Source organism: Prionailurus bengalensis, chromosome C1, assembly GCF_016509475.1.
Source record: "Prionailurus bengalensis isolate Pbe53 chromosome C1, Fcat_Pben_1.1_paternal_pri, whole genome shotgun sequence".
Classification (NCBI taxonomy): Eukaryota; Metazoa; Chordata; class Mammalia; order Carnivora; family Felidae; genus Prionailurus; species Prionailurus bengalensis.
In genome coordinates, this window is record NC_057345.1 from 220,559,171 (window position 1) to 220,584,642 (window position 25,472).

Here is a 25,472-nt window from a genome sequence, read left to right on the forward strand (position 1 = left end):
CTGTGGCATGCGGGCTCCCAGGTGTGAGGTCCGCTGCAGGGTGAGAGAGAGGTGGATACTGGAGAGGGACCCCTTCACTCCGCAAGAAGGAGGCGAGGTCGTGAAAAGGGCGCGGAGGCCCCGAGATAACAAAAAGTGGAAGTTCAGAGGGCAGGGGTCACGCTCCGCTGGCTGATGGTACCGTCACTCTGGGAGCCGGGGGGAGGGGGGGGTCAAGGGTGTGCACGTTTTCCAGGCGGAATGGCCAGTCCAGCAAACCCTGCCGTTCTTGGGTCCCCGCTGCCTCTCTCCCTCTCCAGTCTGTCCCTAGAGAGACCTGAGCGCTTGCAAGATGTCCGTCTGAATTCGCAGCCACTGAGCACGGGAGACGTATGGGACGCGTGTGAGAGAGGTCGTGCAGCTGCGATGGGACACTGAGGTCTGTTTGTGGACCGTTTATCCTTTCTTCTTCCGTGTGTCCGTGAAGTTGGACGGTTTATCCGGTCTCAGCTCTCGTTGGCTGCTAACCCGGGCGCGTTCTGTCTCGCTCGTGGAACCGTCCCGCGGCAGCCACACGCCCCCTCCCTCGAGACCCCAGAGCCTTGGCTTCAGCGAGCTGCCGCGAGGCCACCTCCAGGATGGCCGGTCCTCCTGCGGCCTCAGCACGCACCCCCCGCAGCCCCGTGGCCCGTGCCACCCCGCCTGCGTCTGTAGACGCGCTGACTTCAGCCGCACTGGAGTCTTCGACGCTTGAGTGTGTGCTCATTGGTTTCTAAATATGATGTGTTTCCACGCAGAGGCCAGTTTTATTCGCGTGGCGCTGGAGGTTGAGGGTGTGACATAGGCTGAAAGTAACTGAGTCCAGAGCTTGGGGAGCAATGGGTTCTGTGCCTGTTGCTCAGGGGGTGTGTGAGCCAAGGCCACGTCCGTGCTCCTGAAAACTGGGATGTCCGCGGCGCCTGGAAACGCGTACTTTGCACCAGACCCCGTGTGCTGTTGGCATTTCAAGATGCATCCCACACCTGCAGCGTCTGCTGAAACCAGGGAGTCCAGAGCTGTGAGGGCTGATGACTGGAGCATAGTAGGGCTCTTCCCATTACCAAGTAGGGACTTAGCATTCTTCCGAACATGCACGAGCGTGTGCATGAGATTTCTAAAGTAGCATGTTTTCTCTGGGTCATTAATAAAAAAAGAGGAGTGTTCAGGGGCGCCTGGGTGGCTCAGTGGGTTAAGCGGCCGACTTCAGCTCAGGTCACGATCTCACGGTTCGTGAGTTCAAGCCCCGCACCGGGCTCTCTTCTGACAGCTCGGAGCCTGGATCCTGCTTCGGATTCTGTGTCTCCTCTGTCTCTCAGCCCCTCCCCAGCTCATGCTCTGTCTCTGCCTCTCTCTCAAAAATAAATACAAAGTATTTTTAAAAAGAGTGTCCAAGAAAATAGGTCTAGAAAATAGATTTATTTCTGTCAGCGGTTTCGCATTTTGAAAATTGCGTCTTTTTCTGAGATTGATCTTGGGAAGTGAATGCTGGTGGCCCTTGCCAGGGGGTGCGCGTTGGGCAGAGCCGACTCACTGCCGGGAGTGGCTGCACGCCCCCGTTGCCCACTGCTCGAGGAAATAGCCTGAGAGACGTTCTCTCGCACTGAGGCGAGGTGGCACCCAGAGCCCGGGGCTCTGGGTTCAATTCCCAGGTCTTGGTTCCTTTGCCGTGCGGCCAGCGTGGCTTGGTGCGGGCCGCCTCTGTTCTCGGAGGTCCTCAAGACCGTCCCTCGGAGCCCTCCCTGCCCCCTGACCCGCAGCACCGGTGGGCGCTCTGCTGGGCCTGGTGACCCCTGCCTGCCCGGTGCGGGGACCGCCCACCCCCGCCCCGTTCTCCTCCCTCCAGCAGGGGGCGCCACACGTGGCCTCTTGCGGCCTCACCTGCCCGCCCCCTCTCCGGCATCCAGGTCTGTCGAGGACAGGAAGCACAGAGCCCCGGGTTTGGGTTCGAATCCAGATGAAGGCAAGCAGCTGTTCCCTTTCCCTTCAAAGGGCAGGGGGACGATGGCCTCGCTCAGAGTGCGTGTGAAGTCCCTTCTGGGGTCCGAGCTGGGCATCCTGCCGAGTGAACCCCACCTCCAGCTCATTGCCACCCGCTCTGCTCTTGCTGGCTCCCCCCAGGGCTCCTTCCCTCCTCTTCCCTCTTCGGTTCCGGGTCACCACCCCTCCTGTCGCTTCACACACGTGCCCCGCCCGAAGCCCACTGTCGGTGGGTGGGTGGGGGGGGGTCTCACCTCCTCGAGCCTCGATCCTCGAGCCCACCCCACAGTTACCCCTGCAAAGCCGGCCCGGTCATGCCAGTGCCCCCTACGCTTCTCACGGACCCCCGTTGCCCACCCCGGGCCCCTCCCCAGAGTCACGGCTCACCGTTGCCTCCCAAGCCCCCTTAGCTAGCCCACCCACCTGACCAGAGGTTTAACTGTTGCTTCTCTGTGCCTTTAGTATGCGCCTTTTCATACCTTTACTCTAACTCTTACTATATTTTGCTCTAACCATTTGCGTTTGCAGCAAAATAGTTGTAGATCCCACGTGCTTTTATTGTGCCTTTGTTAGAACGTTTAGCACATACTTGTAATCAGAACGTGTTCTGCCATCTGTCCCCAAGTGAACTGGCTTAGGACAGGGACCGAGCTGTCCTCAGCCTTAGCCGGTCGGCCAGCAGAGGGCCTGACATTGGCGAACCTTCGGTGAATTTCCTCTTGAGCCGCCGCTGCTGTCACGGGGAGGGGTGTGTCCTCACATACTCCTTTGTCAAGTGTGCAAAGACATTTACTAAGTCAGCGTTCGCGGGTCTGGACCCACGTGACCGGTGTTGTGGGACGGAGGACCGTGGGATGGGGATTCCTGCCTCGGGCCTCGGGCCTTCGCTGACCTGAGTTCTGGTGATGACGCTGCACCTGCCCGGTGGCTTGGCGCAAGTCCCTTCCCCTGCCACGGGCCCCATCTCGTCTCTGGGGTGACGTCCCTGGATGGGTCATCGCGACAGGCACTTCCTGTGCCTGAACTAGGGCCCTACAGGGTGATTTTTTTTAACACCGCCTTCTTCGGCCGATGGGTTTTATTTGTCGGCAAGGTTGGTGCCATCTGGAGAAATCACGGTTCGCTGCTCCAGGTAGTTCCTGGGTTTGGGGGCCCCGTGTCCCCGGAGGAGGCCGCACCCTCCTGTCACCTAGTGACTCAGGCCTGCTGTCCCTCACCACCTCTGAGCTTGGGGCTTCCCTCTGCAGTGTCCCGTGACTCATGGAGGACGAGTGGGGAGGCCTCCCTCAGAGGAAGGCGGACGGGGTAAATCCTGAGGGTGAACACTGGGCCTCCTGCGCCAGCCCCCTCGGATCCGAGAGCACTGGCCAGGAGGGCCGGGGGCCGCGTCCCTCCGGGGCCCAGAGCCTGGGAGGCACTTTGCAGAGGAGACATCTGCGAGCGGAGGCAAACTTGCCTTTTCCCCCAGGTCGCTCTCAGGCCAGCCCCTTGGCAAGCGGGCCACTCCAGACACAGTCGGCCTGAATCCCCAAAGCCAAGCCCCAAGGAGAGAGACACAGGGACCGAGAGACAGCCTTGCTTCCAAGTTGGTGGAAGCCTCTCGCTCCCCTGAAGGAGCAAGGCCAACAGTTCGGCCGCCAGCCACCAGCCACCAGGGAGCTGTGGACGGTGGGAATCGTGGACGGTGGGGAGCCGTGGAAGATGAGCCCCCGCATCGTAAATACAGTCACCGTAGACGGGGTTCCTCTTTCTCAGGCACAAGGCAGGCTGGGGGTCAGACTCCCGAGTCCCAGAGCTGAGGGGAGAGGGGCACAGTGTCTTCTCACCCGCCTTCCCCCTGCCCCCAGGCCCCAGGCCCTGAGCGTAGGCCCTGGCGTCTGGAAGCGTGGGGCCTGCCGCGGAAGCAGAGAGACAGGGGACACAGGGACACCCGCCCGCGCCGGCCTCCCGGCAGCCTTCCCAGCAGTCTCACTGCCACCTGGACGCACAGGGCCACCGGTCCCGGGAATCCAGGAGGTCCCGCCAGGGCCGCGCCAAGCGCAGCGCCTCGGCCACTTCTCCGTCCCGGCGGCAGAAGCCTAGCAGCCCTCCGGTGTCCTGGGAGCCTTGTGGGTGCCAGGGGGCACCCCACCTGCCCACCCACCCATTCCTGGGAAAGCAGACCGTCCAGAGCGGAATGGGCCAGGCCCTGCCCAGCACAGAAGCTCCTGGATCTGGACTCTGGCCTGCGTTGGAGAGCGCCATGGCCTAGGAGAACCCCGTGGCCGTGGCCTCTGTTTAACTCCTAGAAAAAGGGCCCCAGGACCAGCAGAGAGGGACCAGAGCGTCCTGCCTGTCAGAGCCACTGCTGGGCCCAGGGATGGGACACAGGCCCTCCTGTACGGGGCAGGGACGCTGGGGGCGGGGGGACATGGCTGGGAGAGTGGGGTGGCCGGGGCACGGGCGGGCAGCCAGAGGAGCCTGGTAAAAATCTTACAAGCCCGATGGCTTCTTGACTTGCGTTTGTCTCAGTGACGACGGTTAGCCTTTGTCTGTCTTCTTCTGCCTCCACCAGCGTCCCACAGAGTGCTCCCTGTGTCCCGTGACACCCCTTAGGAAACCCAGTCGTAGGCGATAGAGTCCGAGCCCCCCGGAGGACCAGCGGTAATTCCTGCCCTGTCACTTAGACGTGGGTCCTTCCGCACTCGCTGGCGGGGGGTGGGGGCGTGTTCTGTCGTTTGCCTCTAACCTTCTGCCCCTCCAGGACAGGTGCACAGGGGTTGGCAGGCAGGGGAGGGGGCCTGAGCCCCCCTTTGCCCCCCTGAGGGCCCCCGCGTCCTGCCCTCACCCCACCCAGCACCCAGCACCCAGCAAGGGCAGCTGGGTCTCCGCCCTTCTGGTCAGCCAGGTGAGGCTGGCAGGGGTTGGCCGCTTGCCTGCCGGGGACGGTCCTGCCTGCGGCCTGACTGGGGCTGCCCACACATCCGACCTGGAAGGAGGTTGCACACCGTCTCCTCTGAAGGCAAATTGTTTTATTCCTCTGTCTCTGGACAAGTCGCAGAGATAGCCCCTGGGGCAAGGGGCTCCGGGAGAGCGAGCGTTGTGGCGGCCGCTCACTGGCAACGGCCCAGGCTGGCCAGGCTGGCGGGCTGGGGGGCGGGGCAGAGCCAGCCTACACCTAGAGCCAAGGATGTCTTCAGAGCCCTCACCAGGAAGGAAGGAGCTCCCGGTGAGCTGGGCAGTGTGACCTTCTCAGAGCCTCCAGGGCCTGTCACTGGCACCCCTAGGGTGACCGATGGCGGGAGGCCTAGGCCGGCTGCCCAGCCGTGTCCGCTTTGTGTCGCACACGCCCGCCTGTGCGTGGGGCAGAACTGCAGCCGGCGGGCACAGCCTCGGGGCCTGGCTGCCCGCAGGGGGGACGGCCCCCCCCAGGGGCATCAGGATGCCCAGCCTCGTCTCTAACCTGCCGTGTGTCTGGCAAGTCACGGCGTGTCCAGGCTGCGGCTGACCTTGCTGACCGGGGACTGAACGACGCGGACTGAGCATGCTCTCCCGTTCCCGATTCTCGAGAAGCGTCTCAGACGAGCTGGGGACTGGGGACGTGCCAGGGTGCAGAGGTGGACTCCCGGGTTCAGGGCCAGGTCTGCCCCCGAATTCCTCACGAGCTCTGGTTTGATGCAGGTGCCGCTGGCCAGCAGCCACCGTCGGAGCGGCAGGAACTTCGAAGGCATGAGAGTGATTCTAGTGGACCTGGCACTTTGCGCCTGCACAAGCCTTGCACGGGGGGGGCTGTTTGGTCTCTTCACCGTGGCCTCTTTGGACAGGGGTTTACTGAGCATTTACTTCGTGCCAGGTGTTGGTCTAGACCATGGAGACCCAGCTGGGGAAGAAGCAGCATCCTGACCTCTCAAGGTGACAAGAGAGTCGGGCATGAGCCAGGCAAGGCCCCAGGCCTTTTGTCTGCTGTGGCTCCTTGGACCCCCATAACACCGAGGTGGCAGGCCTGGCGTGACCCTCGGCAGGAGGGGGTGAAACCCAGAGAGGCGAGGCTGCTTTCCTAAGGCTGGACTGCCCATGGATCGCGGCACTGGGATCTGGCTCAAGGCCGTGTTCTTGGTTCCTGTCTTACCGGGAGCTTCCAGAATGCTCATGACATTTTGACTACAGGTCTCCGTGTCTACTGAGCTACTCATTCACGGCCCCGTCTTGTGCCGGGCTTCCGAGTGTTAACTGGCCAGCATTCCTGGAGTAAACCCTGCTTGGTTATGTGGAAGGGGTTCTTCACCTACATAACAGAACTTGGCTTGCTGATGTCTTATTCAGAGGCACGGGTGGCACGACCTGGCCTTTGGTTCTGATGCCATTTGGACGGGGGCCCGAGTTGTGTCGCGTTGGTATTTTATGGGGGAGGCCGCGCATGGGGCAGGGGAAGGGGGGGAAGGGGGCGATTCTGCCGTGCACCTAAAACTGCTCTAAAAAATAACCTTCAGAAAAGTAAATAATAAAAATAAACAAAATGGGAAGTGTTTCCTCCATCTTTAAATTCTGGAACAGCTCAAGTAATACAGATGGGAATGACCTGGTCACACAAGGTTCTATTTAATGCTCTTGTAAAAGAATCTGGCCCCGGGTTCTTCGTAGGGCAGATACGGATCTTGGGTAGCCTGGTCACCTTATCTTACAAATGTTGATACATTCAGATTTCCTGCCTTTTCTTGAGTGAGGTTGGTAAGCAGAGTGGCAAATCGGAGGGTGCGGTGGTTATGAATGAATGGGGCTGTCTGGTGTGCGGTCCTGTGGCCTTGGCCGGGCGGGAGCTCGGGCTGGCTGGGGACCCACAGATGTGGCCTCTGCTTTACCTTTGACCTCTGAGGCTTTCCTCCCCCAGTTCCTATTTGCCTGCTCATTTTGCGGTGGGACGATTGTCGCGTTATTTGCTGCCGTATTTGCGGAGACAGAAGCCCTAATGACTCTTCATCTGGGTGGAAAGACCTTTTCAAGTAGTATTTGCCCAGAAGCGGCTCCTGGAGGTGGGGGGTGCATTTTCTGAGCCGTATATGCCTCAACATGTTCCTTCTGCTCCCCGATGTGGTCCATGGACCCCTTTCCGCAGGAACACGGGACACCCTGGGATTGGCTGTCAGCGGGTGGCCCTCGTTGGGTGCTTTTTTGTTTCTTTTTCTGTCTGGAAGCCTGTCGGAGGCTTTCTGTACTCAGAATCCAGAACTTTCCTTGTGATGTGGCATGCTCACCCGTGTTGTCAGCTCTTCTTTCCAGAACTCTGTGTCCCTTTCATCTGGGACCGTCAATCTTCCTTGAGCCTGGGGACGTCTTCCCCCATATCTCTTTTGTGGCTGCCTCTCCTCCCTCCTTCCACATTCCTTGTCTTTTGCTCAGATGCCGGAGACCTCCATGAGTCAGCCTCTGATTTGTTGATCGTTTTTCATCAGGTCTGTTTTGCTAGTTTGCTTCCATTACTTGAGAAACACTCCACTTCCAGACGTTTTGCGATTTCCAAGAGCCCTCTTCTTACTTCCTGCTTGCTCCTTCTCTCTGAAAGCAGAGCAGCCTTACTTTCTCCATGTGCAGACTCCCCGTGGCTTCTCTCCAAATGGTAAATTCCACCGTCCGGAAAGTTTGATCCTCGTGCTCTGGGCCACTTGTGAGGCGCTTGGCTTGCTAATCTCCCCGCCGTGGTCCCCAGTTGCCCGGTGTGAGGCCTCACGTGGTCTTCACTCGTATTTATGGCACGTCTGATTGGTGTTAGCAAGTGGGTTCTATGCCCCCAGCCAACCCCGGGGAGCCATGTTCAAATGGTCAGGAGGCTGTGTTCAGGCTTGGCGAGGGCACGGGGGGCCCCAGCTGAACAACGGTGCTCGATGGGTGCCCAAGCAGGGGGACTGGCCCATGGGGGATGGGCAAGACCCTCCAGGGAGGTGGCAGCCGTCAGCTCCACCGCTGGGTTCATTACTGTCCATCTGCATAGGGCGCGTCCCCCCAGTCCCGGTGTTCTGGAGCCCAGGAGCTGGGGGTCTTTGTTTTTGGCATAGTGACTGGGAGGGGAGAAACAACAAGTGGCAGCAAGTGCGGACTGGCCGGTGGTGGCTCCTTCGAGTGAGCTGGGCAATGTCGGGTCTGAGGGAGGCAGACTCCTCCCCTTTTCAGGCCGAAGGGGGCGACGAGGGCCTGGGTGAGGCTCAGGGCATCTGCTCCGCGCTCTGCAAGGTGGCCATGCTCCGGGGTTTCTGTGCGCAGTTCCTGCCTTCCTGAGACTTACATTCAACCTCCTCCCCCATCTCCACTGGCAAAATCTCAGGGGCGTGTGTGTGTGTGTGTGTGTGCGTGTGCGTGTGCTGTACTGATTAGAGATCACACATCTGTGCCCATTTCCCCTCCACCTTACTCCCTACCCTGCCTTTTGTTGGCAGCGTCCCACAAAGTTCAAGGTACTTTGTCCCTTCCCTTTCTGGCTGCACAGTCTGCCTTGTACTTTCTTTAAAAAGTTGCCACTGTCTACTGTGTGTTCTAGTTGCTTACAAACAGGTTTCTTCTCCCCTGTTACATTTCTCTGTTTCACTTCTGGGCTTTTTAAATAACTACTAGCATTTCTGGCGCATGATGGAAGCTCCATACATGTTAAGAAGATGGATGGATGGATGGACGGATGGTAGGTGGGTGGATAGACGGATGGATGGATGGGTGGGTGGGTGGATAGATGAGTGGGTGGGTAGAGGGTAGGAAGGGTGGGAGGGTAGATATGTGGATGGTAGATGGGTAGATGGATGGATGGATGGCTGGGTGGGTGGATAGATGGTGGATGGATGGAAGGAAGGAAGGGTGGGGGGGTAGATATGTGAAAGGTGGGTGGATGGACGGACGGATGGATGGTGGGTACATGGGTGGATGGATGGAAGGCCTTTTAATAAAATCTTCCCCCTGAAGCCCCTGCCTCACCTTTTGGAGAATTTTTATTGGCGTTTCACTCCCTGGGTGAGGTCCTGGAATTAATAGTCAACTAAGACCCTTTACTGCATATTCGTGCCCAAGGGTCTGGTGTGGCAGAGAGGAGCAAAGTCACCCTCTCAGTGTAGCCGCTGCCCCTCCGCTCTGCCCATCACCACCATCCCCCCCGATCTCTGCAAGGCAGACAGATGTGGGGAGTGAACTACAGACAGGGCACACGCATATGGTTTCAGGTGGCTGTTACACGCGGGAGGCAGTCCTGGGCCCCACATGTTTTACATTTGTTGCTGAGAATGCTGCCCATGTCAGCAGACATGGCCGGGGTCAGGGTGACCTCAGGGGGGCCAGGCCCACAGGCTCTCGGTCAAGAAGACGAATGAACCTGCTCATTTCTGCCTGAGCCCTGGGCCCCGCGGGTGCACGAAGCAGCCCTGAAACTCACCACTACTGGGGGACGGCCTCTGTCATTTTTGGCTTTTCATGGATGATACTGTATTTCCCCTTGGAGGGTTGGTGCGGCTCATATATCAAAAACTGTTGTAACTATTTCCTCCCTCTGAGGAAGGCTCCCATTTACCTTTCTCTAGCTGCCCCCCTTATTAATTATCTAATTACAACCACAGTCTCCAAGAGAGAGCAGCCTTTGACTTGCTGCCCAGGACCACTTAGAAAAGCGTACATATTTGGAGTGCTCTGGGCTCGAAAGAAAAGAAGTGTGTGTGTGTGTGTGTGTGTGTGTGTGTCTGTGTGTGTGTGTGTGCATGTTTTCGCACACATGAGTTTCTTTCAGGGAAAATGTGTCTTAAACTTCTTAGCCCTTTGTCTTGGCCCAGCGGGGCTTTCTAGAATTCTCTAGGGATCTGGGGGAAGGGAGCTGGGGGTGCAGGGAGAGGGGGAAGCTTCCTGCTTGCAACTGCCCAGTAGTATGAGGGACACACACTCACACTCACATGCACACCCACAACACACTGTGGAAGTCGTCACCCTTCACCGGATCAAAAATCCTTTTGTGTTCTTGTACCCTTACACATCACGGTCCCAGGACCTGGGGTGCCTGTCCTTGACTTCTTATCCTGGAGGGAAGTTCCTACAGTGACCCTCCTCTCAGGCTTCTCCTGGGTAAAGCCATTCCTGACTCCTCCCCACCCCCAGCCCCGGCCGGCCTCACTGCAAACCTCATCCTTCTGTCTCAGCAGTTGGGTCCGGCAGCCCCCCACCCCACCCCTGGCCACACCGGGAAAGGCCGGCCTCAAGCATCGTTTTGCCCCCAGGACCAGGTGGCCCCAGCACATAGACGACTCTGATGAATGGACTTGCCTCCTTTGGTTATGAAGTTGATCTGGTTATTTCTTTGTTCTCCAGATGAGGAGGTGCGTGCTGTGCGCACCGGGCCCTGGGGTAGGCGGTAAAGATCACGGGGAGCCGGAGTGCCCACCAGCCAGTCTAAAGAATCCCTAACAAAGTTCAGGGGCTCCTGGGAAGGATGACATAGGTCGGGATTGGTTGCAAGCTGCCAAGCGTTCTGTGGGACGGGGGTCCTGCGGGACGAGGCCATCAGGAGCCCTCGGCCCCAGAACGGCCGGCGACGGGCTGGAAGTGGCCCTAGCCGCGAGCTGCCCCCTGGAGCGAGGTGGGGGGCCCAGCCGTCCTCGCCCTTGGCACCTGCAGCACCTTTGCAACAGGCGGACAGGCCCTGAGCAGACGCCCGTGCCCAGCAGCAGGACCCCCGTCTTCCTGGGCTTCCCACTACCGTGACAGGTGACCGAGGCTCACAGCGGCCACGCCTGTGTACGGTCTGGAGATCACACCCCGCCCGAGCTTCTTTCCGGGAAGCACGTCCTCTCGAGCGGGGCTCGTGGGCGCGGTCTGGGGACCCCACCGCTGGGTCCCTTGTGTGCATTCCCTCTCACTGCCTCTCCATCGGGTCTCTGTCCTAACCCCGCCACGTTCCAGGCGACGAGGCCCCCTGGGTGAGCCCACCTTCCTCACAGGAAGGCCGTGGCGGTTCTGGGAGAGCGTGGCCCCTCGTCCGTGGGGTGGGCTCCTGACCTGGCGCCTCGCCGGCCGGTCCCACAGTCAGGCAGGGGGGCTGGGAGGGGCCCTCTGGGTGGCCCCTGGACACACTCTTTCAACAGGACGCTGTGCACGTCACACGCACGCTCCGGCAGACCCTTACACGCGCTTGCGGGCCCTCAGAGACGGGACGGTTGTGTGCCCTGATCACAGTGGGGGGCGCCGGGATCCACGCGTGATGAGAGGGCCTAGGACCGCACACACACATCACAGACACACACACACACACACACACACACGCACACCTGCATGCAGTGAGGGCTCACGCTCCCTCTCCCTTGTCTTCCAGGCTGTCCTGCGGGGCCGAGGCCCAAGTGGAATCGGGGCACCTCCACGTCTGTCACTTCTGACACCTGTGCAACCTCAAGGGGCCCAGCTCTGCTCCCGGCACAGCGTCCAGACACGGGGACAGCAGCGGCTTGGATAGAGGACCCCGGGCCGCACACCTCCTCCCCCGAGACGGTCCCTGCTGGTGACATGGTCATTATCGTCCCTGCCACTGTTTGGATTTTCCTTCTGGGTTTTTTTTTTGTTTTTTGTTTTGGTGGGGAGGGGGGATTTGTTCTTTCTGAAAATCTCTAGATTCAGGAACATATTTACCAGGATTTAAATTTTGGATTTGTATTTCCCTCTAAGTGCCTTTTTAATGTATATTTTTTTAATAAAACAGAAATGCATTCCTGTACAACTCTGTTTAAACTGGACCAAGGCTCTCAGACAAAGAACCTCGCATGCCCTCCCCCGCCCCCCACCCCAGCCTCTGCATGATCGTTCCAAGCAAGCCTGGACTCCTTCTCACCCCTCGCCTCTCTCTCTCTCTCTTGTGATTTGCTCAGCTAACCATTTTTTAAAATATTTTCTGTTTCAGTGTATATGTTGCTTATTTGTTTTATTTATTGAGATGTTTTTAACAAGCTCGGTGACTGCAACGTGGCTGTGTACCCTGCCCCCTCCCAGGAATAATAAAGATGTCCCTGCAGCCCGGCCTTCCCTCTCCTCTTCTGTACTTCGCAGCAAGGAGTCGGCCCGAGAAACGTGGACCGGGTCACAGAGTTGACCACTGCTTCGCTTTAGAAGGGACAAGAGAGGGTGTGAGGCAGTGTGCCACGGGTAGTCGTACAACTTTCTAGAAGCTGCCATCCCTGACGCGGTGCACAGGGCTATGGACGCAGGCCTGGGAAAGCGGGTGAGGCTGGCCTGGGCCCCTCCGTGCGTCTGGCCTCCCCCGAAGCCCCCGGGGCTAGACAGCACCGCTGACCAGACCTCCTCCTGCCTGTGACGTGGAGACTGTGCATCCTGCGTCCATCCCCGTTCCGAGGCCGAGGCCGAGGCCGCCCCCCCCCGCACCCCCCGCCACCCTTGGCTCTGCGGAGCCTTCCCCACAGCCTCACCCCCACACCCATGCCCCTCCTTCACGTTCCCAGAAGGGGCCAGACTCCTCTGAATACGTCTAACCCTGGCCCCCACGTGCAGCTGTCCGGCCCCCCAGAGGCTTGGGCACCCAGCAGGGGGAAGTTAAGGAAGGAGCACCTGTATCAACAGGGGAGCTCGGAGCCCTTGCCCAGAAACCCCAGAAGGGTCACAGTCTGCAGCTAAGAAGGCGAGTCTGGCTGGGGTCCGGTCCAGGTGGGCGGGGTAACAGGGCAGACACATCGCTGGGAGGGGCGGCGAGCCCCGCACCCCACGCGCTGGCCTTTTGAGCCTTTCGCCACGTCTGGGGGCACCAGGGCGGGTGTGGGTAGCCCCAGGTTAAGGGCTTCCAGCTGGGCAGCTGCACGTCACCAGGTCACCTCCCTGCACCACCAGTGGCATGGGTCGGGGGGACACTGATACGAGGTCTGCTGGACAGAGCTGTCTGAGGACACGGCGCCACCCGGAGGCCACCCAGCGCCCGGACAGGATTCTCGGGAGCAGGGCTGTGGCGGCCTGTGAATCTTCTTCCTCCCTTTCTGCCACTGCCCGGGGCCACTAGAAGGGCAGACCCTCAGAACATCACCTGGCTGGCTCCTTGCAGTGACCCTGAGGCAGCAGCAGCTTCCGCCAGGACTGGCACCAACTAGAGGGGTCCTGTGGACCTGTCTGGGGGCCTGGTCCCTGCAGCACGAGCCCCAGCACTGACCACAGACAAGAGTGGACACGTGTACGTGCACACGCACACACACACACACACACACACAACTATATCCCTTGTAGAGGTTTCGGGGAGACAGAGCTGGGCAGCTGGGGCCCTGGCAGTGAGAGTCCAGAACTGCCCCTCGCTGTCCTGCCGGGTCCAGCAGAGGCCATTAGATACTCCGGCACCTTGCCTTGAAGGGATTCAAAAGGAAAACAATAGCAAATGCTATCACATCAAATGTGCAGATGGGGTGGCCACAAAGAGTTTCTTTCTTGACTTCCAAATTGCAAAATTCATGCTGCCTCCGCTGAGGGGCAGAGAGCTTGGCTGGGCGTGACCACAGTGGGGTGCTGGGGCTGAGGGAAGACCAGAGAAGACACCTTGCCTGTCATGGGAGAGTCGGGGACGGAGCTCGGGGTCTCAGCAGGGCACCCCAGGAAAGGACCGAAGTCATATCCTGGGACCTGGGACACCCCGCTGTGTCCCCGGGCCCCATAAGGCCCTGAATAAAGCATTTATGTTCCCAGGTCTCATTTATTAAAAAAAAAAATTTTTTAATGTTTTTATGTATTTTTGAGACAGAGAGAGAGCACAAGCAGGGGAGGGGCAAAGAGGGGGAGACATAGAATCTGAAGCAGACTCCAGGCTCCGCCAAGCTGTCGGCAGAGAGCCCAACGCGGGGCTCGAACTCACGAACTGTGAGATCATGACCTGAGCCGAAGTCGGACGCCCAACCGACTGAGCCACCCGGGGGGGGCCCCCCAGGTCTCATTTAAAAATCAGCCGAGAACTCCTCTTCCAACTGCTCTGGCCTCACGCAAGGAATAGAGCCCGTTGGATTAACTCCTCCCCTACTGACCAGAAACAATCATTAATACTGAGGAGCAGTGGGGCCACGGACTTCTTTCCAGCGAACATACTCACCTTTACACTTTGTGCGTTTAGCTTGGGGTCAGCACGTTGACTCCATTCGTGTTTTATTCACTGACCGTGTGCTCTCGGTCCATCTGCTTGAATACTCCTTGTGTCGACACGCGGTCTGCCTTGGACTGTGGCCCAGGAGAATCAGAAACCCTGCCCCATCCCCTCCTTCCCAGCCTGAGGGTGGTGGGAGGGCCCGACTTGGGAGTCCTGAGAACCTCGGGCCGTCCTGACTCCGTGACCCACCCAAGCCGAGTAGAGCAACGGAGCCTCTGTTTCCTTGTCTGGGACGTAGAAATGTCTGGAGTGAAAGTCCTGGGTGTTGTCAGTGCCTACGCTTCGTGGCAGGGCATCAGGGATGGGGCCGTGGGAGACACGGCCTGGGATGGAGGGCTGAGGAAGGGGCACCGAGTTCGGGGCAGCAGTGGCAGTCATTGCCAAGGATACCGAAAGCGGCCGTGGACAGGGAAGCGTCAAGATTCTTGCCACGCGTTGGGGAGACAGCTCCCTGCCACGAGCTTCCTGGAACTCTACTGGCCACCTGGATTATTTTGGCATGAGGTGGTTTCTTTATTAAGACGTGACTCTCACATCACAGGTAAGTCCGGGAGACAGCGGGCAGGTGCTAGGCCAGGGGCATGCGCAGGGGCCGTGACAGACATCTTGCGACTCTGGGGGTGCACGTGAAAAACACAAGCCAGGCTGGGACCCAGGGAAGGCCTCAGGGAGCTGTCACCCCACAGAAGACTTTACCAAATGAGGAGACAAGCAAGTGATAAGTGATGTTCAGGAACAAAGAGGGGCGCCTGGGTGGCTCAGTCGGTTAAGCGTCTGACTCTTGATCTCGGCTCAGGTCGTGATATCATGGTTCATGAGTTCAAACTCTGTGCCAAGCTCTGTGCTGACGTCTCAGAGCCTGCTTGGGCTCGCCTCTCTCTCTCTCTCCGCCCATCCATGCTTGCTCTCTTCTTTCCCATTCTTTCAAAATAAGGACATAAACGTTTTTTAAAAAGGAACAAAGAGACAAAGATTCCCATAACAATAGAAATGGGAACTCACGATAGGAGACATAGGTGCGTTTCTGCTCCCCACTCTTCCAGATGCCGGCACCTGCCTCCAGGGTGGGCTTGGGTGGGGCCACGTGTGAACGACACCCAACACGCTTCCTGGCACCCAGCGATCATCTGGAAAGAGAGCTGTTGGTGGTGGTCACTTTCTCTCTCTCTGCCTCAGTTTCTCCTTCTATAAACCACAGAGGTGGACAGGGTGCCCTGTAAAAGCCATTCCGGTTTGTTACGGGTTGAATTATGTCCCCTACAATCATACGTTGGAGTCCTGGCCCCCAGGATTTCAGAAGGTGACTCTCTACTTGGAGCTGGGGTCTTTGCAAAGGTAATCAAGTAAAAGGTCATTAGGGTGAGCTCAATGCCATATGACAGGTGTCCTTGCAGGAAGAGGAAGTTAGGAAGGGAGAAGATGGCCATCAATAAACCAAGGACAGCGGCCTGGAACAGGTTCTCCCTCGTGGCCTGAGAACGAACGACCCCACACACACCTTGGTCTGGGACCTCCCCGCCCCAGAACAGAGAGACAGGGCGCGTCTCCACTGTTGAAGCCGCCCCGTGTGTTAGGGCAGCCCTAGACGAAGCTGGAAAGCTCCCTGCCCGCGTGTTTGCTTTGTTGAGAATAAAATGGGAAAGTGAAGTGAGACCAGAAACGCCAGAAGCCAGGGGGGCTGGCCTTACTTCCCAGGCTTAAAAACGCAGGGTGGGCAGAACTCTCGGGTTCTACTAGTCACTGCCCGTGGCCGGCTTCCCCACAGGAGCTAAGGAGGGAAGGTGCAGACGGGGACAGGACGGCACAATGACATCGGTGATGAGAACGGATGATGGGGAGGCGGTTTCTCGGTCTCCCCGGTGGCGCCGACCCTGGGGACACAACTCCCCGGGGATACAAGGGACGGTGGCACGTGCGGCCCCTCCTCTTGCCCCTCCCCCCTCCGCCTGTGGGAAGGAAGGGGCAGGCCCCTCCTGGGAGCCCTCTGCCTGCAGACCGCCACCCTCCACAGAGGCCGGATGGAAGGAATACGGGGCTCTCCGCTAATTGCCGATTTACGGCCCAAAGGACAGGGCCTCTGTCTGGGTGTCCGCTCTACCTGGGATGCCGCGCCCAGCCGGGCGAGCCGCCACCTGACTGCTCCCCGCTCCTGTAGAAGCGAGCCGCCCAGCTCAGAGCAAACACGAGCCGGGCGTACGCCCAAACCCTCCACAAGCCGGGCTTCGACTTAACGATGCGCCACTGGGGGCAAAAGGCACAGTCCGACCCCCGCCCGCTAGGGCTCCTGCTTCTCAAGTCTTCTGGAAAGGTCACCGCGGCTCGGAGTTCCTTTCTGGGGGTGGCAGATGGCGTGAGCCATCTGAGCCTTGACCGCTGTGTGTTCAGAGCCGCGGTGGAGGACTGCTGGCCTTTCTGACCGGTTTCTTGGCCCCTTTGGGTCGATTAAATCTACTCATCTCGGGCTTCAGAATCAAGGTTTGTGGTTGCAGGGGCCGCAGAGACTCAGGGCTTCCCGAAGTATGGGGCTTAACGCAGGCTGACCGGTGGGAGGGATCCGGCCAGCTTTAGCTGCGGGTCCAGTAGCATCAGACCCCACGTTGCCTTCAGGTATTTTTACACTCGCGATGTTTCTAGTTGGAATGCGGCAGATTGGGTCCCTCTCCAAAATCGAAAGGCACTCGGAGAGCAGCCTGCCGGAGTCCCGAGGCCCCACGTCAGAGGAGGAGGAAGGTCCCCACCCGCCTGCCTGTGTGGTGTCCCCTGTGACCCGTGAGCTCTTGGACGCTAATCCTCCCCCTTCCTTGTGCTCGAACTTTCCCCGCCGCAGCCCCAAGAACGCTCGGGGGAGGGGGGGAAGCGCCAGCCACCCAAACTTCCCTCTGGACAGGATGTTGGGCGCAGCTGCCCACTTGGGGCTCACTCCTGAGAGGTCTCAGACACCACTCGCAGAGAAGAGGCTCAGGGTGGTGAGCCAGACGGGCCTGGGCTGGGAAACCCTCTGAGGGCCTGGCTGGGCGGCCCCTCAGTGTGAGAACGAAAAGCATCAGCAGGTGTTCCTGAAGACGGGGGTGGGTCCGCCCCACCGGCCGTTCCAAACCCACTTCCCGGCCCCTCCACCAGCCACGGCCTGGCCTCGGCGCTCAGGAGGGTCAACCCAGAGAGGTACTGATGTGGCCTTGAGGACAGCATCCACCGCGGTGGACAGGGACCAGATCGCCGCTCCTCGCTGGGCTGCGGGCACTTGGACCTTGCACGACAGAGGCAAACTCTACGCCAGGCCACGCTCCTCACTTGCTTGACGTGGGCAGGACTCCGCGTGCTTTGGCCAGGGGCTTGGGGCTGTTCCCTGGCATCGGCGTGCCGCCCACGTGGGTGGCGGGGAAGCCCTTCAAGGTGAACCAGGCCAGTGACGGGCACTGGGGCAACAGCAGGGAACCCCTCCAGATATCCCGGGCTCCCCAGCGGGGAGGGCACCGCCGGCCAGGGCCAGGGGCGTGGCCCGGCTGGGTCCCAGAACATCTTAGCCCTCCCACTCTGGGCCGGATGCACACTCGGCGGGGCGGTCAGAGAGGGCACAGAGGAGGCAGGACCCTCATCCCTGAAGGACCCAGCCGGCCTCACCCCCCTACGACCTTCCCTTCGAGCATCAGAAATGTTCTCCCGCCACATCCCAAGCTGCCAGCCGCTTGGGCCTGGAAGAGACGTGGCTTGGTTTCCGTCCTGTTTTTACCAGCGGTTTCTTCCTGCCCTCTTGGTGCAACTGTCGTCTGTGGTTTGTGTCACATCGTGTTCCTGGAATGAGCCGGGGCAGGGTCCCGTCAGAAGCTGGGTTTGTGGTCTGGATTTCTTCTGCTGTAAAATGGGACGAAACCCCCGTCGGGCCTTTCTCCCGGGGTTTCATGACAGGAAGGTAATCTGCGTATTCGCGTTTTCTCACAGTGTCATCGTGGCTTGACTCCTAATAGGGTCGTCGCACAGTAGGGCCGTCCGCACGGGCTGCGCGCAGAAGGGGAGACCCGCCTGCTTGTCCTAGCACACCACACAGCCTGCGGTGGCCTGGGGTCAAGGGACGGTGTATGACACATGCCGAGGGCTCCCTGTGGCTGGTTTTGGGGCTACACCAGGGCCACCAGCCTCACGGCCCCCTTTCACGAGACTACCCACCCATGCAGCGTGGAGATCCAGGGGCGATGTTTTCTCTGGGAACACCCCAACTCCCAAACTGGTTTCTGTATTAAAAGAGTGAACGTGCTGTTAGCAGAAGCTTAGCTAAGCCAAGCGTCCTCGGTCCTCAAAGTGATGAAGACAGGAAAGGCCAGCAGAGACCCCTCCTCTTCCCATGCCTCTCAGCTGCCTCCACTGCCCTCCCCTCCTCCCCCCCACCTTCCTGGCACCCCCATATTCAGGGAGACAGCCCACAAGCCTCCCCAAGGGTGGTTTCACTGCTGGGAGTGGGCAGGGCTGAGGCTCCAGGGCCACAAAGCCCGCAGCTCAGATGAATGTCTACACAAGCAAGCAACCTGGGGCTGTGCTCAAAAGAGGCCACCGAGGCAGTGGCAGCACAGGACAGACACGGAGGAGTGGCCACCGTGCCGCAGGGCAGGGTGCGTGGCCGAAGAGGAGTGGGGGCTTTGTGACCCCCGGAGAGCCCACCTGCCGCTGGGATGTGGAGGGCAGAGGGCAGGCGGCCTGACCCCAGGAGGGGTGGGTGGGGGCCGCAGGGAAGTCCGCGTGTGGCCAGTGGCGGGGGGACTGGGAGCCCCCGGCTGCGCTGTGTGGTGCACGAGAGCGGACAGGAGAGGCATGGGAGGAGGACAGACAGGTAAGGGGAGGGGAAGGCACAGAGCTCCGCCAAGAGGAGAGTGGACAGTTCTCTGTCATCCATCGTCTGGGCCTGAAGAGCTCGGAGGGCGCCTTAGAAAGACTGATGAGAGTGGTGGGCTTGAGCACGGGGGGCTGTGGGTGGCTGAGCTGGCCAGGGTGGAGACCTGGTGACTTGAGGATGGGGTCAGCGGGCCCATGGGGTTGGAAACAGCAGCTGGCCTGGAGGTGTCCCTGCTCGGGGTTCTCTGGGAATTCTCCAGGCCCAGAGGGGAATGGCTTGCGGGGCGCATGCCTCTTCAGAGCCATCCACCCTGGGGTCTTCCCAGGGAGCCCTTCAGCAAGTGGCTTTCCAGACAGGTGCCTTCTGATGCGAGGCCCCACCAGAGCCCATCACCTGGGGGCCCCAGGACACTTGAAAGTAGCACAGGGTCAAGAAAGACACAGAGGTGGCTCAGTGAGCCTCAGGAATCCAGCTGGGGACGCCTCCCTTCCTTCAGAGCAGGGCGTGGTCAGCCTGTGGTTCCACCTGCCGTGCAGGGGGAGCCAGGGGCCTGAGGGACCTCTGTCCCTCTGCATCACAGAGCTGCTGGACCAAACTTCTCCTGAAGGTTCCCGAACCCTCCCCAAAGAACACTGTCCTAGTCGTTTACATCCATTTAAACCGGATTGCCTGTCCATTCATGATGTAAAAAGCTCTAAGAGATAATGCGCTCAAAACTTCCACCAAAACAGGAATTAGATCATTGTTTGCTAACAATTGTCACGCGTGCAGAACTTTATGAGAGGAGAGGGAAACCTTTTCTGATATGTTGACATCATAACAACCCACGTTCAAACAGTAACCTTTACAATGACATTGAGGAAAACGGAAACCGCCAGGCGTAACATTCTAGGAATCCAGGTGACCACGAGGGCCACCTTCACAGCCACCGGGGCTGAAAAGGCCTCCCTGTCTTCCTGTTCCACTGCTGGAAGAAGAACAGAGAGACAGTTTTCTGACTTGACACAACCCAGCACAAGAAATAACCACAACAAATGACCCGTTTTCCCTCTGTTTCCCCCTCTGCGAGGAAGGAATCAAAGAAGAAAAACACGTGCAGGGCTCTCGAGAAACGTACGTGTGATGACACAGGAGCAAGTCAGACGTTGGCCGTCATTCCTGGGGCTGTGTTGATGTGCCCCCTTTTCAATCCCCAGAGATGGGAAGAAACGTCAGATGGGTGTCAAAAGCTAAGTGCAATCTCCGTGCTCCTGGATTCAAATGTCCCAGCTTAGGTCATTTGGCTCTGGGTCGTCCACTGACAGGTGGGCAGGTCTTCTGTTTCTGATGGACACATTCAAACATTCTTCGGGGTCAAGGTCCTCGAAGGCTGTTCCCACACTTCTCTTGATCTGTGGACGGGCAACGCTACCCTACAGCAGCCCTCTGTTGGGAGGGCGGGAACCGCATCCCAGACGAGGAGAGCGTGGCCGGGCCAGAACCTTGGCTGATGCATCCGTCTTAAAACCCACATCTTCCCATGCTCAGCTCGGACGAAAGCCTTCAAGCTTCCCACAGTGTGGGGCTAGACATTTACTCAGCCCGCAGCAGACTGCTTTTTCCCCCGATTATGGTTGTGGTTTGTTTGTTTTCTTTTGCAGACTCCCCACAAAACAGTATGCTGCTTCTTCAGGCTTACTTCTCTAACTTGTTACTTCTTTGGTTTGGTTCAGGTTTTGAAAACACATCATTTTGATGCCAAGATTAACAAAAGCTGCCTCTTTATGATGTTGGTATTGACCCAACAATTCACAGATTAGAAAAAAAGAAAGGGAAAGAAAGAAAGAAAGAGAAAAAGAAAGAAAGAAGGAAGAAAGAGAAAGAAAGAAAGAAAAGAAAGAAAAGAGAAAAAGAAAGGAAGGAAGGAAGAGAGAAAGAGAGAAAGAAAGAGAAAGAAAGAAGGAAAGAAAGAAATAAAGAGAAAGAAAGGAAGAAAGAAAGAAAGAAAAAGAAAAGAAGGAAGGAAGAGAGAAAGAAAGAGAAAAAGAAAGAGAAAGAAAGGGAAAGAAAGAAAAAGAAAGAAAGAAAGAAAGAGAGAAAGAGAGAGAGAGGAGAAGACCGCAAAGCCAATCACTTTGGAAAAAGCTGCGCATGCTGTTTGTTGGATGGTCCTGCTGACCCTGAGGACCCAGCCCCTCCCACTGTCCATTCGGGGACTTGCAAGGATTCACAAGGAACAAAAGGAAAATCTCCCCGCCTTCAGTTTTATGTCTTCCGTGTCGATAGTATCTTCCTGCCCACGGCTCTTCCGAGTAAACAGCCTGGTCTCCGCACAGCCACCCCGTCCCCCTCCCCGGCCGGCCGGAGGGGGGTGGATGCCGGGCCCAACGCAGCCAACCTCCGAGCTGCCGCGGCCGTGGCCCGGGTGGCCTCGTCGGCATGAGGAGCTGGGCCGAGCGGGGTCCCCTTGGGGGTCGGGGCGCGTGGAGCCTGATCTCACTGGCCGGGGCAGGGGGGGCGGGTAGAGCCAGAAGGATGTGTTTCCGCAGCCCCCGTGGGGGCTCGGGAGGGGTGGGGCGGCCGAGAGCCCTCAGCAGGCTGCAGAGAGGCTGACGCGGGCAAGCGGGCGTGCCCTGTGTGTGCCACGGCTGCACCCTGGGGACGGCCCTCGGCTGGTCACTGTCATAGTCTGGGTGACCCCCTTTCTGTGCGAGACGTGAAAGACATCACGAGTTTAAAAACCTCCTGGGGCGCCTGGGTGGCGCAGTCGGTTAAGCGTCCGACTTCAGCCAGGTCACGATCTCGCGGTCCGTGAGTTCGAGCCCCGCGTCAGGCTCTGGGCTGATGGCTCAGAGCCTGGAGCCTGTTTCCGATTCTGTGTCTCCCTCTCTCTCTGCCCCTCCCCCGTTCATGCTCTGTCTCTCTCTGTCCCAAAAAATAAATAAACGTTGAAAAAAAAAAAAATTTAAAAACCTCCAACGTTTTTCAGTTGTTTTTCCGCCACGTCGGAAGCACAGTTTAGGCATCTGTGCTTGGTAACGTCAGGGTCGGCGCTGGTGACGTCACAGCAATGTTTCTTTACTAGAAACATTCCTTCGTGGGGCACAAGGGACGAGGGGTGGAGCTTGAGTTTGCTCTTCTGCCTGATCTGTCTGTCTCCGAAGTGCGGCTTAAGCTCTGCAAGGGCCCGGCCATTGTCACCTTGCTCCCCGCCGGCCCTCCAGGCCCTGGCACGGCACTTGGCATCTAGGATCCGCTCGTGAGGGGTGACTCCGTGGGCTCGCACGCACGTGTGACCCGGCCGGGTGTGCCGGCGGGCGCTCCCAATGCAAGGGCGGGGCTCCACCTCTCCCGGGAGAGCTGACCGCGGGCGGCGGGCGGAGCGTGCATTTGCTCTGCCTGCACAACCAGTGCGTGCCCCTCTGTCACACTCATGCCAGGTTGTAGAGTTTTGCACCAACAAGATCAAATCGGCTGAATTCAAAGCGCACGCGCACAGGGGTACCCAGTGAGGCCTGGGGGAACACGGAGGCACAGGTCACGACCTTGCACTCTAACGTCCCCGTCGCGACCCGGGATCCACAGGTGTCGCCTTAGGAGTGCTTCCTCTGTGTTCTCCGTCTTGGTCCTGTGCCCGTCATTCAACGGGTGTCCACATTTCTCAGACCGTTCCCATCCAGCCACCTTCCCTTTTTAAGGCGAACTCCTTTATTTACCGTAGTATTTCTTTTTTTTTTTTTTCAACGTTTATTTATTTTTGGGACAGAGAGAGACAGAGCATGAACGGGGGAGGGGCAGAGAGAGAGGGAGTCACAGAATCGGAAACAGGCTCCAGGCTCCGAGCCATCAGCCCAGAGCCTGACGCGGGGCTCGAACTCACGGACCGCGCGGGGCTCGAACTCACGGACCGCGAGATCGTGACCTGAGCTGAAGTCGGACGCTTAACCGACTGCGCCACCCAGGCGCCCCTATTTACCGTAGTATTTCTGCATGAGGGTTCTCCAGAGAAACAGAACCGATGGGACACGTCCGGAGACATAGTTACAGGAACTGGCTTACGTGATTGTGAAGGCTGAGAAGTCCCACGGTCCGCGTCCGCAACCTGGAGACCCGGGAAAGCTGGGGGTGTCACTCCACGCAAATCGAGGCCAGAGACCCAGGAGCATCAGCGTCTGAGAGCGGGAGGGGACAGCTGTCCCGGCTCAAACAGAGGAACTCACCGGTCCTCTGCCTTTTGGTTTCATTGGGGCCCTAAAGGGACGGGATGGTATCCGCCTGCATTGGTGAGGGCCATTTACTCAGTCTGCTGATTCCAGAGCCGATCTCCTCAGGACACACAACCAGACCCAACCAGAAATCCTGCTTTTTGCGGGTCACCGTGCATCCTTTCACCCAGTCAAGTTGACACATAAAATCAACTCTCACAACCTCTCCACAGGTTGAGAATTTAAGATGTCTTTGTAACCGTACTAGTGGTTTTTAAAATACTTTTTAAAGGTTTATTTATTTTAAGAGAGAGAGAGAACATGAGCAGGGGGGAAGGACAGAGGGAGAGAGAGAATCCCAAGCAGGCTCCACGCTCAGTGAGGGGCCCGACACGGGGCTCGATCCCACGACTGTGAGATCATGACCTGAGCTGAAATCAAGGGTCAGACGCTTAACGGACCGAGCCACCCAAGGCGCCCCAGGAGCTGTGCTAGCGTTTTTTATTCCTGTGTCGGTGCTCTGGTTACAAACTGGAAAAGGTTCCTGCATCCGGGCCACGCGCCCCTGGGGCTTCCTCGCGCCCCGTGCGCTGTGACACTTTGCCGCCCCCAGCCGTCCGCCCTGCTGCGTCCCGCCAGCCTGACTACATCCCAGAGTGATGGCTCAGTGCTCTGGGCTGTGCCTTCTCTCATCCGTTTCCTGCGGCGGCTCCCGTGGCCCCTGGCCCAGGTGCTCTCACTCGCTGTCCTCTGGCAGAGGAACTGAGGCCACCCACACAGCTTGTGACCAGCCCGAAGTTGCAGGACAGGCAGAAGAGAGATTCAGAGTTCTTGCTCTTGACCCGCAGGCTTGCCTGCCTCCGTTTTTAACACGCACACACCCTGCAGCTGTGAAAGACGCACCCACCATTTTCAGGCCTTCACAGGTTTGGAGAAGAAGTTACCTCGGGATAGCGAGCTGGTTTTTATCTGCCCTCAAACCGTTGCACGTGGACCCACGGTGAAGATAAATTGCCTCGCGCAGGTATAATGCATCGGGTATTAAGATCCACACGGAGGGCCGTGGGTTCCTGTGCACACCCACGGACTGCCCGTGCAGAGTTCCGCTGGGTCGTCCACACGCGAGGTGCCCTTCACGGCATCTCGCCACGTGTCTCCTCCCGCTCTGCACTGAGAACAATGAACGTGGGTGACCCCCAGCCCGTGGGCTCTTGGTGGCCCCACCGGGTGGCCCTCAGCCCCGCAGCCACAGTGGCCGGTCACGGCAGAGCCTGAAGCCTCTGGAGAGAAAATACCTGCTTGGGTGCCCTTCTGTTTTCTTACACACCCATTTCTCGTGCCAGGATACGGATGCTTTCTCGTCCACTTTCCCCACCGTGCTCCGGGGGGTGAAAGCCGATCCATCCTCCACCACTCGAGCCTTGAAGCGAGAGTCTGGTCAGCCAGCGGGGGCCTTGGGTGGTGGCGTCCAGCTGGAGGAGGTGATGCCCCGGGGAGCCCCGCATCTCCCTCGGCACGGGCTTCCGCTGTTTTCCCGGGAATCCAAACCCCAGAGCGCCCGGCCATCCCATCAGTCTCCTGCGGGGTGACCCCACGAGGAAGTGCCGGCCAGATGGCCCTGCCAGCGTTTCCCAGGAACACACACCCAGAGCCTGCGCACGTGTGTGTGCACACGCATGCGTGCACACACTCTCACACACACACACGCCCATTAATCAGAGCTCTGTCTCCATTATCGTGCTGACCTCGTGCCAGAGCTGTCTTGATCAAGGCAATTCCCATCGCATGAGGACCGTGGATGCTTTCCGAGGGCTGGGAGGGTTTCGTCAGTTGGGCTCTTTCCAGCGTGAGTCACTGTCCGCCTCTTCGCCTTAATTAGTGTTCTGGGACTTGCTGGTGTAACTCTGGTGAAGTCTAGAGAAATTAATCAAAGTATATCTTACACTTGAAACGCAGTCAGAACCACCATCCGGCCAGATCCCCCGGCACTGGTGCTGGGACCGCGCAAGCCTCCCCACCTCTCACATTGTTTTAAATTAGTTTGCAATTTCCCACATGCTCCAGACTTGCCTTCCTCCCTCGATTTGGCACTTGCCTCTTCAGTGTTTTCTTCTGGAAGGTTTTCTCGCTGTTTCCCCAACCGTGGCAGTTTCTCAATCCACTGCATACCATCTGTCTCAACAAAGCAGTTCTCACGGAACCTGGGCCCGGGGGGACCCGGGCGCATGCCTCTCTTGGCACGGTCCCGTGCACCCGTGCCGCCCTGATACGTGGCCGTGCTGCATCCAAGACAGGGTTTCTGCCCGCCGCTGAGCTAGACCTGCCCCCTGTTGGCCCCGAGCCAACCCCAGCCTAGCAG

General features: G+C 58.7%; 1 protein-coding gene across 1 annotated transcript in view; it reads left to right on the plus strand.

The window, feature by feature from the left end:
• TWIST2 (twist family bHLH transcription factor 2) overlaps positions 1–11,989 on the plus strand; it is a 49,426-nt gene extending 37,437 nt beyond the window's left edge. Inside the window, exon 2 of the mRNA XM_043578349.1 lies at positions 11,300–11,989. The gene's annotated coding sequence lies outside the window, so the exon portion shown is untranslated. The remainder of the gene's footprint in view (positions 1–11,299) is intronic.
• The last annotated feature ends 13,483 nt before the right edge of the window (positions 11,990–25,472 follow it).